Source organism: Pseudoliparis swirei, chromosome 10 (assembly GCF_029220125.1).
Source record: "Pseudoliparis swirei isolate HS2019 ecotype Mariana Trench chromosome 10, NWPU_hadal_v1, whole genome shotgun sequence".
NCBI lineage: Eukaryota > Metazoa > Chordata > Actinopteri > Perciformes > Liparidae > Pseudoliparis > Pseudoliparis swirei.
In genome coordinates this window covers 17,240,265-17,256,242 of record NC_079397.1, presented here as the reverse complement: position 1 = coordinate 17,256,242, position 15,978 = coordinate 17,240,265, and the positions used below count along the sequence as shown (strand labels likewise).

Sequence of the window (15,978 nt, the reverse complement as noted above, 5' to 3'; positions counted from 1 at the left end):
TGGTGTATGTGTGCAGACAGCTCTCCATACACAGAGAAGACCTGACAAAACATCCATGCATAGACTGAGTGTTCATACACCTAACCATACACATCATAAGATAATAAGATATATACAAGAGCAACACAGGCAGTAGATCCTCTAAACTAAACACAGTTAATACAATACAATAAAACCCGTACAATACAATAAAAACCCATTAAATTGAGTGTGTGCGTGTGCGTGTGTGCAGGCTGGCGTGTGTTTCAGTGTTGACATCCCTGGTTTACTTTTAGCCAGAGTTTTACCTTGCTATTAAATGTTTTCAGTTCAGTTTGTGTTTTTAGTTCCGTTGGTAAGTCGTTCCAGAATCGGGTCCCTTTTGTTGAGAAACATGACTGACCGAAAGTGGTTTTGCGCATCTCTGCTGTGCAGTTGCCACCCACTGTTCCCCTAGTGGCCACTCTCCTGGTGCACGTTTTGTCACACTAAGACAGAGTACAGAAGGTGCTATGTTGTTTGCACATCTAAAGATGAGTTTTAGAAAGGAAAACTTAATGAAGCTGTCGAAACTTAAAAGCTTGTATTTATGTAAAATTAAACAGTGATGTGTGGTTATTGGTTTCTGGTCCATTATTTTCAGTGCCTGTTTGTATAATGATGTGACTGGTTTAACTGTTGTCTGGGAGGCTTGGCCCCATACAGTAATACAGTAAGATATATGAGAAAGAATCATTGCGTGAAAGTACAGCACGGCTGCCTTGACTGGTATGTGATGTCTTATGATTCTGAAACAGTTCAGATTCGTCCGGACGGTCTTGCAGAGTTTGTTAATGTGTTTTTTGAAGTTACGTTGTGAATCTAAGACAACCCCTAAAAATTTGAATTCACTAACTTCTTCTATGGCTTCTTGGTCTATTTTGATGGGGCATTTAGATTTCCCTCTTATAGAGAAGCACATGGAGAAAGTCTTTTTGATGTTTAGTGTGAGATGGTTATCTTTGAGCCATTGGGATACTCCCTCCATCTCCTTGGTCAGGGTCTCTGCTGCTGCACCTGGTGTCTTAGCTGAGGCATATATAACTGTCGTCAGCGTACATTTGACAGTTTGCGGATTGACAGCATGTTGGGAAATCGTTTATGTATAGACTGAACAGCAGAGGCCCCAAGATGGAGCCCTGTGGAACACCCATAGTGGCTTGTTGTGTCGTTGAGAGTTTGTTGTTTATTTTGACACGTTGCTGCCTGTGCGCTAAGTAAGATGCAAACCAGCCAATTGCATGTTCAGAGAAGTTGAAGTTGGTTAGTTTGTTCAGGAGTATATTGTGGTTCACTGTGTCAAAGGCCTTTTTGAGGTCTATGAACACAGCTCCCACCACATTACCCCTGTCTAAATGTCTCTTAATGTTCTCGGTTAGGTAGCAGTTAGCTATTTCTGTTGAGAATCCTCGTCTAAATCCAAATTGTTTGGGGTGGATCATGTTATTGCTTTCAAGGTAGTCAACTAATTGATCTTTTATGATCTTTTCCAGGATTTTGGAGAGAGCAGGTAGTATTGAGATGGGCCTATAGTTACCTGCTTGGTCCTTTGCACCTGTTTTAAAAATTGGGGTGATAATGGCTTGTTTCCAGCTTTGTGGGAATCTGCCTGCTCTAATGGAGATTTACTAGATGTGTTATAGGTTTAACCAGGGATGAGCAGTGAGTTTTAATGAAGGCGGTGTCCAACCCAGACACGTCCTTAGCCTTAGATTCTTTTAATGTGTGAATGACTTTGCATATTATTTCCTGACTTACCTCCTTAATTTGGAAGGATTTTGGTTTAGCCTTTGATCCCTGTAAGGTTACCGGTTCAAAGTTCTTAGCAAGCTCTTCCACTGACTGAATAAAGAAGTTGTTGAGTTCATTTGCAATTTCTAAGTAGTTAGTGCTGGTGTCCCCATTCACTTTCAGTTCTGTTATAGTTTTTTGTTGCCTTGGCTTGTGTTTAGTGAGGCTGTTGAGGTGCTTCCAGAGTGATGCGCTGTTCCCTTCCGCTTCCTCAATCAGTTGCATGTAATAAGTTGTTTTTGCTTTACGCAGTTCTGACTACTCTATTTCTCAATCCTTTAAAATGAGAAGATCCGTATTAGTTTTAGTAAGTAATGATTTTTCAAAGCATAGTCTCTCTGTTTCATGAGCTGTAGTATGTTATTATTCAGCCAAAGTAGGAGACTTTTCGCTGCGTATCTTTGAATGTCTTTGTGTATTTCCCAACCAGGTTTATCAGATTTTGTGTCAGGAATTACAACAATTTTCTAGCTCATTGGTCTGTAGCACATTATCCCAGTCTAATTTGTGTAAGTGATCTTCAATTTGTATATGATTGGTTTTGGGAATGCCCTGGTTCCCGGATTTTCTTTCATTTGTAAATTTTGGGAGACGTTGTTTAGTGAGTTTTCGGACGACCATGGTCATATTATGATCAGAAAGTCCTGTGAGTAGGTTATATGTTCTAATAATTCGCTGGGGTTTATTTGTGATTATTAAATCTATCAAGGTTTTACTTGTTCGTGTAATCCTCGTTGGGCCTTTCACCATCTGCTGGAGACTGTGTTTTGACACCAGTCTCTTTAAGTTCGTTCTACTTTTTTTCTCTAACCAGTTAATATTAAAATCACCCAGAAAAATTGATTCTGTACGAGCATTTATGTATTTAAAAAGTTTGTCGAGATCATCATAAAATGAAACATCATAAGATGGTGGATTGTACAGTACAACAATATTAAAATTCATCTTTGGCGATAAAACAATGTTCACAGCTAGACATTCAAGTGTCGTGTTCAGTTCAATTTCATTACATTCAGTCTCTGCAGTGCTTTGAAAGTAACCCGTAAAACTGATCATACAGGTCAGAGGTGCCCGTGTCCTTCTGCCAACTACAGGTAACATATGATTATAACAATATGGTTGAAGATGGGGCATTGACTTTAGGCTGAAACTGTCAGAGAGAGATGGTGTCAAACAATATACAGCTGTCACAATAAATAAACACAATAAAGTAAAAGGGCCATGATTTTAATATTATTTAATTATAGCAACAGACTAATGGGGGGGAAAACTTTTACAATACTTTTGTGTTTTTACACAAGGCAAGAAAGTGAATGTTAAAGTAGAAACATGTTGTGTGTGTGCTTTCAAGGTTTTGTTGAATGAAATCCAAGTTTTGCTCAAATCTGAGAGAGTTTTCACACACACACACACACACACACACACACACTGCTCCTTAATATCTGAGGATGGGTCAAATGCAGAGAATTTCCCAAATGGATAAATATACATAATAATGTACAACATTTTTCTGACGCTTTTCGTTGTTCTCAAAGACGCTTTACGTCACGATTAAAACATCCTGGAAGCGACACAATAAAAATAACTAAAATTACAACAACAACAATAGATAAAAGCAAATAAGAACGGAGATAACACAATCCAGAAAGTCCGGTGCTTGGTAAATATAAGATATATTATTATATTTATTATGAAGAATAGAATACTGCCAGCTTTTTATTTTACAGGATCTGCTGCTGTCAGCAAGTCAAGTCGCTGGACTGAGAGAAAAAACAATTGAATGTAAATTCTAATTATTCTATTCAATGAAGAACTCTGGCACACATTTCAAAGCCATATCCAAAAAAAGCTGAATACTATAAAACATTAAAACCGAGTGCTCTACCTCCAGGACGTCCATGAAGCAGAGCGCGAAGACGAAGACAGCCAGAAGGAGGACGATGGCAAAGAGCCTTCCTCTTCTCCATGGATGGACCTTCATGATCAGGTAAGTCTTCACCTTCAGCTTCAGTGCAGCTCTTACTCTGGTACTGGATTAAAACTGATATATATATATATATAAAATAAATAAATGAACACCTTGTTGTGCTGAAGGTTATTCCTTGAGATCCTCCCTCGGCTCTCAGTGTTAAGGATCAAACTTAATCCTGTCAACTTCATTTCCGTCATCGGTTCAACGACCAATCAGAAGACAGCGTGGCCTCTATATGTTTGACATGACGCATTCTTTCCATTCAGACAATGCAGTCCTTTATAATTAACCCATACAACTCGTTAACCAGCCCAGAGGTTACCCAAACACTTCATCTTCCTAGTGATAATAAACGTAGCTTCTCTGACACGGTGTCGTTTTACTCCTGTTCCCATGTCAACTTTGAGAGGCAGACATAATATTTCTTATCAGGCAAATACTTCAGCTGCTACGTGTTGTTTATTCTGAGGTTTGAAGGGACCTGGACAGGACAGTCCAATTCAATAATTCAGATAAATATTAATAATCCCCCTTTTTACATCATTCATTATGTAAATAAACGCTAATATAAGTCTAGAAGAATGGGCTCCATCAGTTCATAACGATGTGTGTAAATTATTTAATGGTCTAAGAGATTAATCCAAAGCTAGAAAAATGTCTTGTATCAGTAACAGAGTGGACATGTTACCAGTATAATATGAGGCTAAATAAGTGTAGTGTCACTAATAGTGTAGTACCATATTGCCCCACTAGAGGGCTGCCTCACGAAGCTGGGCTACTTGTGGTTCCTAGAGTCTTAAAAGTAGAATGGGAGCCAGAGCCTTCAGGTACCAAGCTCCTCCTCTTTTATGAACCAGCTTCACCTTCAGTCCTGGAGACAGACTCCGCCCCCTCATGGAGACTGAAGACGTTCCTCTTGATGTCTTATAGTGAGACCAGAACCAGGTCCACCTGGTCCAGACTAGAGACGCTGCTATAGGCTGAGAGGCTGAGGGGGACGAGAGGAGACACTGAGCTCCTCTCCTCTCTCCTTATGGACGCTTAGGAGACACTGAGCTCCTCTCCTCTCCTCTCTCCTTATGGACGCTTAGGAGACACTGAGCTCCTCTCTCCTCTCCTCTCTCCTTATGGACGCTTAGGAGACACTGAGCTCCTCTCTCCTCTCTCCTTATGGATGCTTAGGATACACTGAGCTCCTCTCTCCTCTCCTCTCTCCTTATGGACGCTTAGGATACACTGAGCTCCTCTCTCCTCTCCTCTCTCCTTATGGACGCTAGGATACACTGAGCTCCTATCTCCTCTCCTCTCTCCTTATGGACGCTTAGGATACACTGAGCTCCTATCTCCTCTCCTCTCTCCTTATGGACGCCTAGGAGACACTGAGCTCCTCTCTCCTTATGGACACTTAGGATACACTGAGCTCCTCTCTCCTCCTCTCTCCTTATGGATGCTTAGGATACACTGAGCTCCTCTCTCCTCTCCTCTCTCCTTATGGACGCTTAGGATACACTGAGCTCCTCTCTCCTCTCCTCTCTCCTTATGGACGCTAGGATACACTGAGCTCCTATCTCCTCTCCTCTCTCCTTATGGACGCTAGGAGACACTGAGCTCTTCTCTCCTCTCCTCTCTCCTTATGGAAGCTTAGGATACACTGAGCTCCTCTCTCCTTATGGACGCTTAGGATACACTGAGCTCCTCTCTCCTCTCCTCTCTCCTTATGGACGCTTAGGAGACACTGAGCTCCTCTCTCCTCTCTCCTTATGGACACTTAGGATACACTGAGCTCCTCTCTCCTCTCTCCTTATGGACGCTTAGGAGACACTGAGCTCCTCTCTCCTCTCTCCTTATAGACGCTTAGGATACACTGAGCTCCTCTCTCCTGTCCTCTCTCCTTATGGATGCTTAGGATACACTGAGCTCCTCTATCCTCTCCTCTCTCCTTATGGACGCTTAGGATACACTGAGCTCCTCTCTCCTCTCTCCTTATGGACGCTTAGGATACACTGAGCTCCTCACTCCTCTCTCCTTATGGACGCTAGGATACACTGAGCTCCTATCTCCTCTCCTCTCTCCTTATGGACGCTAGGATACACTGAGCTCCTCTCTCCTCTCCTCTCTCCTTATGGACGCTTAGGAGACACTGAGCTCCTCTCTCCTCTCCTCTCTCCTTATGGATGCTTAGGATACACTGAGCTCCTCTCTCCTCTCCCATTAAGGACGCTTAGGATACACTGAGCTCCTCTCTCCTCTCCTCTCTCCTTATGGACGTTTAGGATACACTGAGCTCCTCTCTCCTCTCCTCTCTCCTTATGGACGTTTAGGATACACTGAGCTGCTCTCTCCTCTCCTCTCTCCTTAAGGACGCTTAGGATACACTGAGCTCCTCTCTCCTCTCCTCTCTCCCTATGGACGTTTAGGAGACACTGAGCTCCTCTCTCCTCTCCTCTCTCCTTAAGGACGCTTAGGATACACTGAGCTCCTCTCTCCTCTCTCCTTATGGACGCTTAGGAGACACTGAGCTCCTCTCTCCTCTCTCCTTATGGACGCTTAGGAGACACTGAGCTCCTCTCTCCTCTCCTCTCTCCTTATGGACGCTTAGGATACACTGAGCTCCTCTCTCCTCTCCTTATGGACGCTTAGGATACACTGAGCTCCTACCTTCTCTCTTCTCTCCTTATGGATGAATTTTCATCTCTCCATCACACATTATTAACTCTGCTTCCTCTCCTGAGTCCTTGTGACTTCATGTCTCTGAGGGTCCATTGGACCTGACTGGGTCTGATGTCATGGCCCTCCTGATGCCCCGCCCACTCCCCCTCTCTACCTCCATCTGCCTGATGGATCGTGGAGGTCTGGATCATGGAGGTCTGGATCATAGAGGTCTGGATCGTGGAGGTCTGGATCATAGAGGTCTGGATCGTGGAGGTCTGGATCATGGAGGTCTGGATCGTGGAGGTCTGGATCATGGAGTTCTGGATCGTGGAGGTCTGGATCATGGAGGTCTGGATCGTGGAGGTCTGGATCATGGAGGTCTGGATCATGGAGGTCTGGATCATGGAGGTCTGGATCATGGAGGTCTGGATCGTGGAGGTCTGGATCATGGAGGTCTGGATCGTGGAGGTCTGGATCATAGAGGTCTGGATCGTGGAGGTCTCGATCGTGGAGGTCTGGATCATGGAGGTCTGGATCGTGGAGGTCTGGATCATGGAGGTCTGGATCATGGAGGTCTGGATCGTGGAGGTCTGGATCATGGAGGTCTGGATCGTGGAGGTCTGGATCATGGAGGTCTGGATCATGGAGGTCTGGATCGTGGAGGTCTGGATCATGGAGGTCTGGATCGTGGAGGTCTGGATCATAGAGGTCTGGATCATAGAGGTCTGGATCATAGAGGTCTGGATTGTGGAGGTCTGGATCGTGGAGGTCTGGATCATAGAGGTCTGGATCGTGGTCCATGCCGACTACCAACTTTTCATACACTCTCATTGAATGTGTTGTTACTCTGAAATGATTCCTTCTGGTCACATGACATCTATTGTTCATCTGGTCACATGACATCTATTGTTCATCTAGTCACATGACATCTATTGTTCATCTGGTCTCATGACATCTATTGTTCATCTAGTCACATGACATCTATTGTTCATCTAGTCACATGACATCTATTGTTCATCTGGTCACATGACATCTATTGTTCATCTAGTCACATGACATCTATTGTTCATCTGGTCACATGACATCTATTGTTAATCTGGTCTCATGACATCTATTGTTCATCTAGTCACATGACATATATTGTTCATCTAGTCACATGACATCTATTGTTCATCTGGTCACATGACATCTATTGTTCATCTGGTCACATGACATATATTGTTCATCTGGTCACATGACATCTATTGTTCATCTGGTCACATGACATCTATTGTTCACCTGGTCTCATGACATATATTGTTCATCTAGTCACATGACATCTATTGTTCATCTGGTCACATGACATCTATTGTTCATCTAGTCACATGACATATATTGTTCATCTGGTCACATGACATCTATTGTTCATCTGGTCACATGACATCTATTGTTCATCTGGTCACATGACATCTATTGTTCATCTGGTCTCATGACATCTATTGTTCATCTAGTCACATGACATCTATTGTTCATCTGGTCACATGACATCTATTGTTCATCTAGTCACATGACATCTATTGTTCATCTGGTCACATGACATCTATTGTTCATCTGGTCACATGACATCTATTGTTCATCTGGTCACATGACATCTATTGTTCATCTGGTCACGTGACATCCATTGTTCATCTGGTCACATGACATCTATTGTTCATCTGGTCACATGACATCTATTGTTCATCTAGTCACATGACATATATTGTTCATCTGGTCACATGACATCTATTGTTCATCTGGTCACATGACATCTATTGTTCATCTAGTCACATGACATCTATTGTTCATCTGGTCACATGACATCTATTGTTCATCTGGTCACATGACATCTATTGTCCTTCTGGTCACATGACATCTATTGTTCTGTCCATCCTGGAGAGGGATCCTCCTCTGTTGCTCTCCTGGAGGTTTCTTCACTTTTTTTCTCTGTGAAGTGTTGTGTGACAGGTTTGTATTCCCCCCCCCCCCCCCCCCCAAACCGGCACCATCAGATCACCAGATCTGCTCTTACACTCTCTTTCCTGCAGGGGGCGCTCGTTTCCTTCACTGCCATTCATAAAACAAGAGAGGAAAACTTCTCTTCCATCACCTGAGTCTGAGTGACTCATTGTGAACGTGAGTTATGCTGGGAAATCCTTCCAGAACACTGACACACACACACACACACACACACTAACACTAACACTCACATACACACCCTCACACACATACACAAACTCGCACACACTCTCACTACGGAGCTCTCTCCCCACCAGTGGAATCCGCCTTGGTTTCACCCTCGTGGTTATTCATGTCGATGGGGCGAAGGAAAGGAGAGAGGAGGGGAAGGAGGAGATGCAGCCAGGGAAAGAAGGAGATGGCGTACGTGACTTTGCTCACACTCATCAAAACCCTTCAACTGCATTCATCCCGTCGTCTCCATCTTCTCTTCTCTACTCCTTCCTGTCCTTGCCATCAAACGTCTCCCTCTTTATTACCTTCGCATTGAAAATGCCGGAAGGTTATGTTTTGATCGCCGTGTATTTATTTATTTATTTATTTATTTATTTGTATCGTGTTATTCGCAAACTAAAAAGTATTGAACCGAATCGCATGAAATTTGGTGGGATGATTGTTTATTATCCGGGGACCAGTTGATTAGATTTTGGGATCGATCGGGTCAAAGGTCAAGGTCAAAGGTCATGAACAGGTCAAAATCGTTCACAGAACTTAAAAAGTATTGAACCGAATCGCATGAAATTTGGTGGGATGATTGTTTATTATCCGGGGACCAGTTGATTCGATTTTGGGATCGATCGGGTCAAAGGTCAAGGTCAAAGGTCATGAACAGGTCAAATCTTCTTGAATCACATGGAATTTGGTGGGATGATTGGTTATTATCCGGGGACCATTTGATTAGATTTTGGGATCAATCGGGTCAAAGGTCAAGGTCAAGGTCATGGAAAGGTCAACATCTTTTTTTTACCATAGCACGATACATTTTTGTCCAATTGGCATGCAACTAATGCCAAAATGTTCATAATTCAATGCCCAATCTTGTGATATGCGAAGGTATCGCTCTACGAGTGCCCGTTCTAGTTCCTTATGTTTACTTTCCTTCCTTATCTTAGCCCTGTCTCCCCTCCTCTCCTCTCCCTCCTAACGTTGGCGTGTCTGCAGCCGGGATCGATCCTATTAGTCGGCCATCTTGAATCCATTGACTTGGACTGAGTCCGAGTCGGGACACCGATACAACAGGAAGTGGCGCTGTCGTCTCACAACATCCAAAGCTTCCTGGCAACTTCTCTCCTTGGAGATTTTGCTCTTTTCAATCCAGTAGCTGACCTAGAGTCTGTTTGGAGGCGTTAATGAGCCCCTGCAGATGCGGGGAGGCCTAATTGGCCTCAGCTGGGAGGATCAGCTGATGGCGTCTCTGCCCTATATGAGGTGGCATAGGGGTGGAGGCACGAGGGAGCAGAGCAGAGGCAGTCTGCAGTGGAATAAAAGATATTACCAAATATCATCCTTGTGTGCTCATCCTTAGGTGCTTGGGGGGGGAAACCACATGTGACATCCACAAACCTATTACAGAGATATACAGCGGTAAGTAGTGTGCTTAAGAAGTGCGGAGGATGGATTTATGTTATTTGCATATTTATTACAGAGCTTGAGAGTATTTCTTGAACTCAACGTGTGCCGACATCACATTCAACTCCCCAAGAGACAAACATTTAGCCGTCCTTCTGGGGACATACATAGGACAAGAGCTGGTTTACCATGTTCTCAATGATAGGAGGTGGCGGGTGGAGGTTATGCGGCAGGTGGTGGGCCAGGCTCATCTCCCAGGCATCGATCAGATGAACGTTCAGTCCTCTGAACACGGCTCTGAGCACCTTGTCGCACTGCAGCGAGACCCAGTCGCTGTTGCTTATCGACACGGAAAGTGTCAAAATTTTGGGGTTCCCGGTCCGGATGGCGACCAGCGTGTCCGGAGCCCTGTTCAGCAACCGCACCCCGCCTATGGATGCTCTGCAGCCGCCGGATGTAGATCTCCATGGGGAAAGAGGGGAAGTGAGCCCAGATGCAAAAAGCTACGACTGTTTCAGGGCCTCCGATTAAGTCATCTAGCTCATTGGCGATGTAATGAAGTTGGCTGGTTAAGATGGAGCCGATCCGGATGGGAGGGCCGTGGAAGCGGTACTTCACCAGGATGTTGTGTCCATAGTCCAATAAGATGTACGGTCCAGCTTGTTTTGGGCTGTTCAGGTCAAACTCCTTGAGATCTGAAAGTATGACAGGGGGAACACGTTTAGCTTTGTGGGAACAAAACCAAACGGTTGCATGACATCCGTGAGGATCGGCTACCTGGTAGGGCCGCCTTGAGGAAGTGAAACCACTGCCTGATGGTGGAGTCTCCATAGATGTGGACCGCCTTGCCCTTCAGACACGCAGCGATGGAAGACTGGTTGAACTGGCGAACTGGGGGGCCACTTAGCGCTCGCCACAAACCCCCGTAGTAATAACCAGAAGGTCCAGATGTCATGGTGCTGCTCTTCACCATCAGTTGACCTGAGAGGGAGGTAAAAGAATACAGGTGGGTTTGTCCCATGAAAAGACCAAAACCAAGGTACTAACCCTAACCCTAGCTTCTGTCAGTCTGCCCCAGGGCAGCTGTGGCTACTGATGTAGCTTACCACCACCCGTATGACTGTGTGTATGTATGACGACTGGACTCTGGACTTTGTAAAGCGACTTTGGGTACTAAGAGAAGCGCTATATAAGACTAAGGATTATTGTGTTCTATCTCTTACTCCTGAGAGACGAGGAACACTGTTAAAAGCTGAAGCCACATTCTAAACAGTTAGCCTCATGCTCCATAATCCCAGCACTCTTTTCCAAATTGGACTGATTACTGTTCATCTCTCTTCAGAAGAATGCTGCTCGGAAGAATGAGGTATGCTTTTTCTTGAGCTTTCTTACCTTTCTTCGTACGTATGAGTGAACCACAACAAATTCATCGAGATAGAAATAAAAGTTATTCTCTACATTTGACCCATCCTTATTTATTAAGGAGCAGTGGTCTGCAAGTGAAGCGCCCGGGGGTTTCTGTGTCTTGCTCAAGGACACTTGGACATCGATGTGGAGTCAGATCAGTCTCAATAATTGAAAATGCACACAGAGAGACTCACAAATGCAAACACAAAGACTCACAAATGCAAACACAAAGATTCACAAATGCAGTGCGATCCAAAAGCAAATCGTAATTTATTTATGTGTGCACTGAATGTATTTATGAATCGTTCTGCGAGCATTTGTGAGTCTGTGCTTTACCTTCTTTCTGTGGCAACACGGTGACATTAGAAGGTCCAGAAGTCCGAATGAAGACTTTCAAGTTAAGACCTCTGAGGAAAAGCACAGACAACATATCTCAGAAATACACGACAACATTAAGAACATACATTTGATCAGACGCAACAGGCAGCTGCTTTATGCTGGAAAGCTGATTAACCAATTAACCGTACTGGGAATGTATGTTACCTTCATAGAAACAATGGATCAATGGGCCAATGGGTCAATGAGCCAATGGGTCAATGACTCAATGGTTCAATACGCCAATGGGTCAATGGTTCAATGAGCCAATTGATCAATGGGTCAATGGTTCAATGGTTAAATGGGTCAATGGGATAATGGGTCAATGAGTCAATGGAACACTGGGCCAATGGGTCAATGGATCAATGGAACAATCAACCAATGGATCAATGGACCAATGGTCCAATGGGCCAATGGTTCAATGTGTCAATGGGTAAGTGGGCCAATGGTTCAATGGGTCAATGGGCCAATGGGTCAATGGGCCAATGGTTCAATGGGTCAATGGACCAATGGGCCAATGGTTCAATGGGTCAATGGGTCAATGGTACAATGGGTCAATGGGTCAATGAGTCAATGAGTCAATGGATCAATGGGCCAATGGATCAATGGGTCAATGGGCCAATGGTTCAATGGGTCAATGGTACAATGGGTCAATGAGTCAATGGGCCAATGGATCAATGGGTCAATGGGCCAATGGGTCAATGGATCAATGGGCCAATGGGTCAATGGTACAATGGGTCAATGGGTCAATGAGTCAATGGATCAATGGGCCAATGGATCAATGGGTCAATGGGCCAATGGTTCAATGGGTCAATGGTACAATGGGTCAATGGGTCAATGAGTCAATGAGTCAATGGGCCAATGGATCAATGGGCCAATGGGTCAATGAGTCAATGGGTCAATGGGTCAACTATTTGTTTGATCCTTACATTTTTAAAGCTCTTCAGGGTCAACACATGCCTCTTCGCCCCTCACCTTTGGAAGAGCTTCACCTCCTGGGCCTTGATTCGTGGGTCGTGTACTCCCATCGCGTGGTTGATCCTGGCATCACAGCTCAGGTTCTTTGGCTTGTAGCAGAACCACGGCTCCCCCGTCCGGAGGTCCGTGTAGTTGCACATCGGCCCGATTGGCCGGAGGCAGACGTTACAGACGGTGGTTTCAGAGAGAGCGCCTGAGCGGAAGAGGCTCCTGAAGTAAATCCTGTCCGGCTCTTCTCTGGACAGCCGTTTCAGCACTGAGATGGCCTCACTAGGGTGGACCAGAGTCACCTGATTGGATAAACCAGAGTTCACTCACATCAATCAAGCCAGATAACGTGAATCAGACTTGAAGCTCCACATTCTGTCACATTTATGAAGACGCATGTCTTGAAGTTCTGCACCACATTGACGTCCCACGATGAACCCTAGAGGGTTTTCTATCCATTATATTTGTCTGATTTCATGTAATCTGCTCATTTTAGCGTGAACAGCTGACCAACTCACAACCTACACAACCAACACAATAACCGAGCCTTGCTTCTAACACCAAGGAGTATGTAGAGGTTGTTGTTTATTTTAAGTTACGCTTATAACTTTAGCTACTGTGTCATATTTCCCCAATATGTGTGGGCCTTCATTGGAAACTTCAGTCAAACTATTAACATCAATATTTTTATTAATGTGCACTGTCCCTTATTAAATATACCAAATTAATATATGTAATAACAAGAAATAACCATAAATAAATAATAAATTGAATATGAGTCTGATTTATAAAATCTCAAAAAAATACTTTGAATGTCTAGACTAGAAATAAGTTATAATTGTTAATAATTGTTTAAAGAAATGTATAATAAATATCCGCAAAGAAATAAGAATAACATTGAATATGATTGTCTGTTTTATGTTTTATGTTGTTTTTTTGTTTAAAAAAATCTAACAAAACACTTTGAATCTGTAGACTACTGCCTAATAGTCTTATTATTGTCCAATAGTCTTATTATTGCCTAATAGTCTTATTAATGCCTAATAGTCTTATTAATGCCTAGTAGTCTTATTATTGACTAATAATCTTATTATTGCCATTTTTTTGATAATTGCTCATGTAAGCCTAAATATGTTAGGATATGCAGTGTTTCCTGTTTTATTTTGAAGTCCCTGTCTCGTTTCCTCTGTTCCCCTGCTCTTCTTCCCTGTGCTTGTCTGTTTCAATCCTGATTGTCTCCACCTGTGTCTCGTTCCCAGTGTATTTAGTCGGTGTCTTTCTGCTTGTTCGTTGTCTGATCGTCGTTGTCTCTGTTCCTGCTCGATCCTAGTAAATAACCTTGTTTTTGAGAAACCCTTCCTGCTGCGCTTGGGTCCAAACTTTGCCACCCCAGAACAAAATAAGTATATTTATTATTTTTGAACAAAGGTTAAATGTTATTTCACAAGTTTCAAAAAGTGCCCCAATTTATTTTGAAATGCCTCTGGAGTTCAGACAGTGGGGCAAAAATGTGCCCCAACAAAATATGTAAATATCTCCCCTGACCTGCAGCAGCAACACATGAACATTAAATCGTCTCCGTCACCTCCACCTGAGCGTCTCCTTCCCAGAGCAAAGAGAAGACGGCCGAGTAGCTGCCGTTCAGGTGATCCACAACCTGCCCGGCAACACCCGCTTCCAGCGTCCTGTTGTGCAGCCGGGCGAGCAGGAAGTCCCCCCCGGACTTCCTGGGACGACCCTGGTGGTCAGAGGTTTGTATGAGGACCTCCAGCTGATCCCCGACACGCCACCGCCCCTCTCTCCTCCCCGGGAGGATGGTGAAGCTGCTGTGGGCCGCGTCACTCATCTGCTGCAAGGAGATCAGAGCTGGAAGAGGAGGAGTTTCAGGCCAGGAGGAGGAGGCCAGGAGGAGGTGCTCCTCCAGAGCGTCCTGGGGGGTCAGCGGCTGGAAGGAGCAGAAGCTGCAAGCCGTGTGGTGGGGAGAGGAGACTCTCGGGGGGAGGGGGGGGCTGGCTTTAGTCTGGAACAGAGAGAGAGAGAGAGAGAGAGAGAGAGAGAGAGATTATTTATTTATTTCTATTTTTAGAAAACCTTTATTTTATGCTTTGCACAACAACAAAAACAAATTACTTTTAACACACATCAACGTAACTGCAGCACCAATCCTGAAAAGAAAAACGTCCAAGATGCTCATATTCTTAATAAATGAAAACTAAATGCACTGAGGGCAGGAAGCACTTCCTGTCCTCAGGAAGCACTTCCTGCCCTTCGTCTTGCTGCTGGAGCTGAAGTTCCTCTCGCCAGTGCTGTGAGGCTCCGGCTCCAGGCTCTTCCTCCTCACTCGGCTCCACCGCTCGCTGAAGCCCTCTTCTCCTCTTCCTCAGCCAGCAGCTCCTTCCTGAGCTCACACAGGATCTCCTTCAGCCTGGAGAACTCTAGAACGCTGAAGGCTCCTCTTTCGTTTTGGCCGTGAAGAAGGAGGCAGAGAGGAAGAACGTGTCTCTGCTCCGGAAGTGGGCCTCCACCTTCACGTGCTACACCTGATTGGTCTTCCGGAGAAAGGCCTTTATCTCCCGGACAACTGTCTCGCTCTCCTCCTCTTCCTCCTCCTCACCCTGCTGGACCATGCCAGCCCTACCTTCTTCCCTCCTCTCCTCCTATTCCTCCTCCTCACCCTGCTGGACAATGCCAGCCCTACCTTCTTCCCTCCTCTCCTCCTCTTCCTCCTCACCCTGCTGGAACATGCTCAGAGCCAAGAGGGTGGGACCACCCTGAGCTCCAAGATGAGACGGCAACAGTTTAAACCAGGAGTGACGTCTCCATCTACATTATCCAATCACGCCTGCTCTCTTAAGCCCCAACGCACCCAATTGGGTGCATTTTTGATATTGTGTTTTAAACTGTCTATACCATTATAATAAACATGAGCAAATATATTGATGTTGTACATCACATTAAAGGAGACAACTTGGGTTAAAAGTATCAGTGAGCCATTTCAACACAACACAATTCAATTCAGTTTATTTGTATAGCCCAATTTCACAAATTACAAATTTGTCTCGGAGTGCTTTACAATCTGTACACATAGACATCCCTGCCCCAAAACCTCACATCGGACCAGGAAAAACTCCCAAATAACCCTTCAGGGGGAAAAAAAGGGAAGAAACCTGCAGGAGAGCAACAGAGGAGGATCC

The 15,978-nt window shown here is 44.5% G+C and overlaps 1 pseudogene; it reads right to left on the bottom strand.

Moving 5' to 3' along the window:
- Positions 1-10,081: 10,081 nt before the first annotated feature.
- LOC130200915 (NXPE family member 3-like) lies at positions 10,082-15,411 on the bottom strand (annotated as a pseudogene).
- Positions 15,412-15,978: the final 567 nt, after the last annotated feature.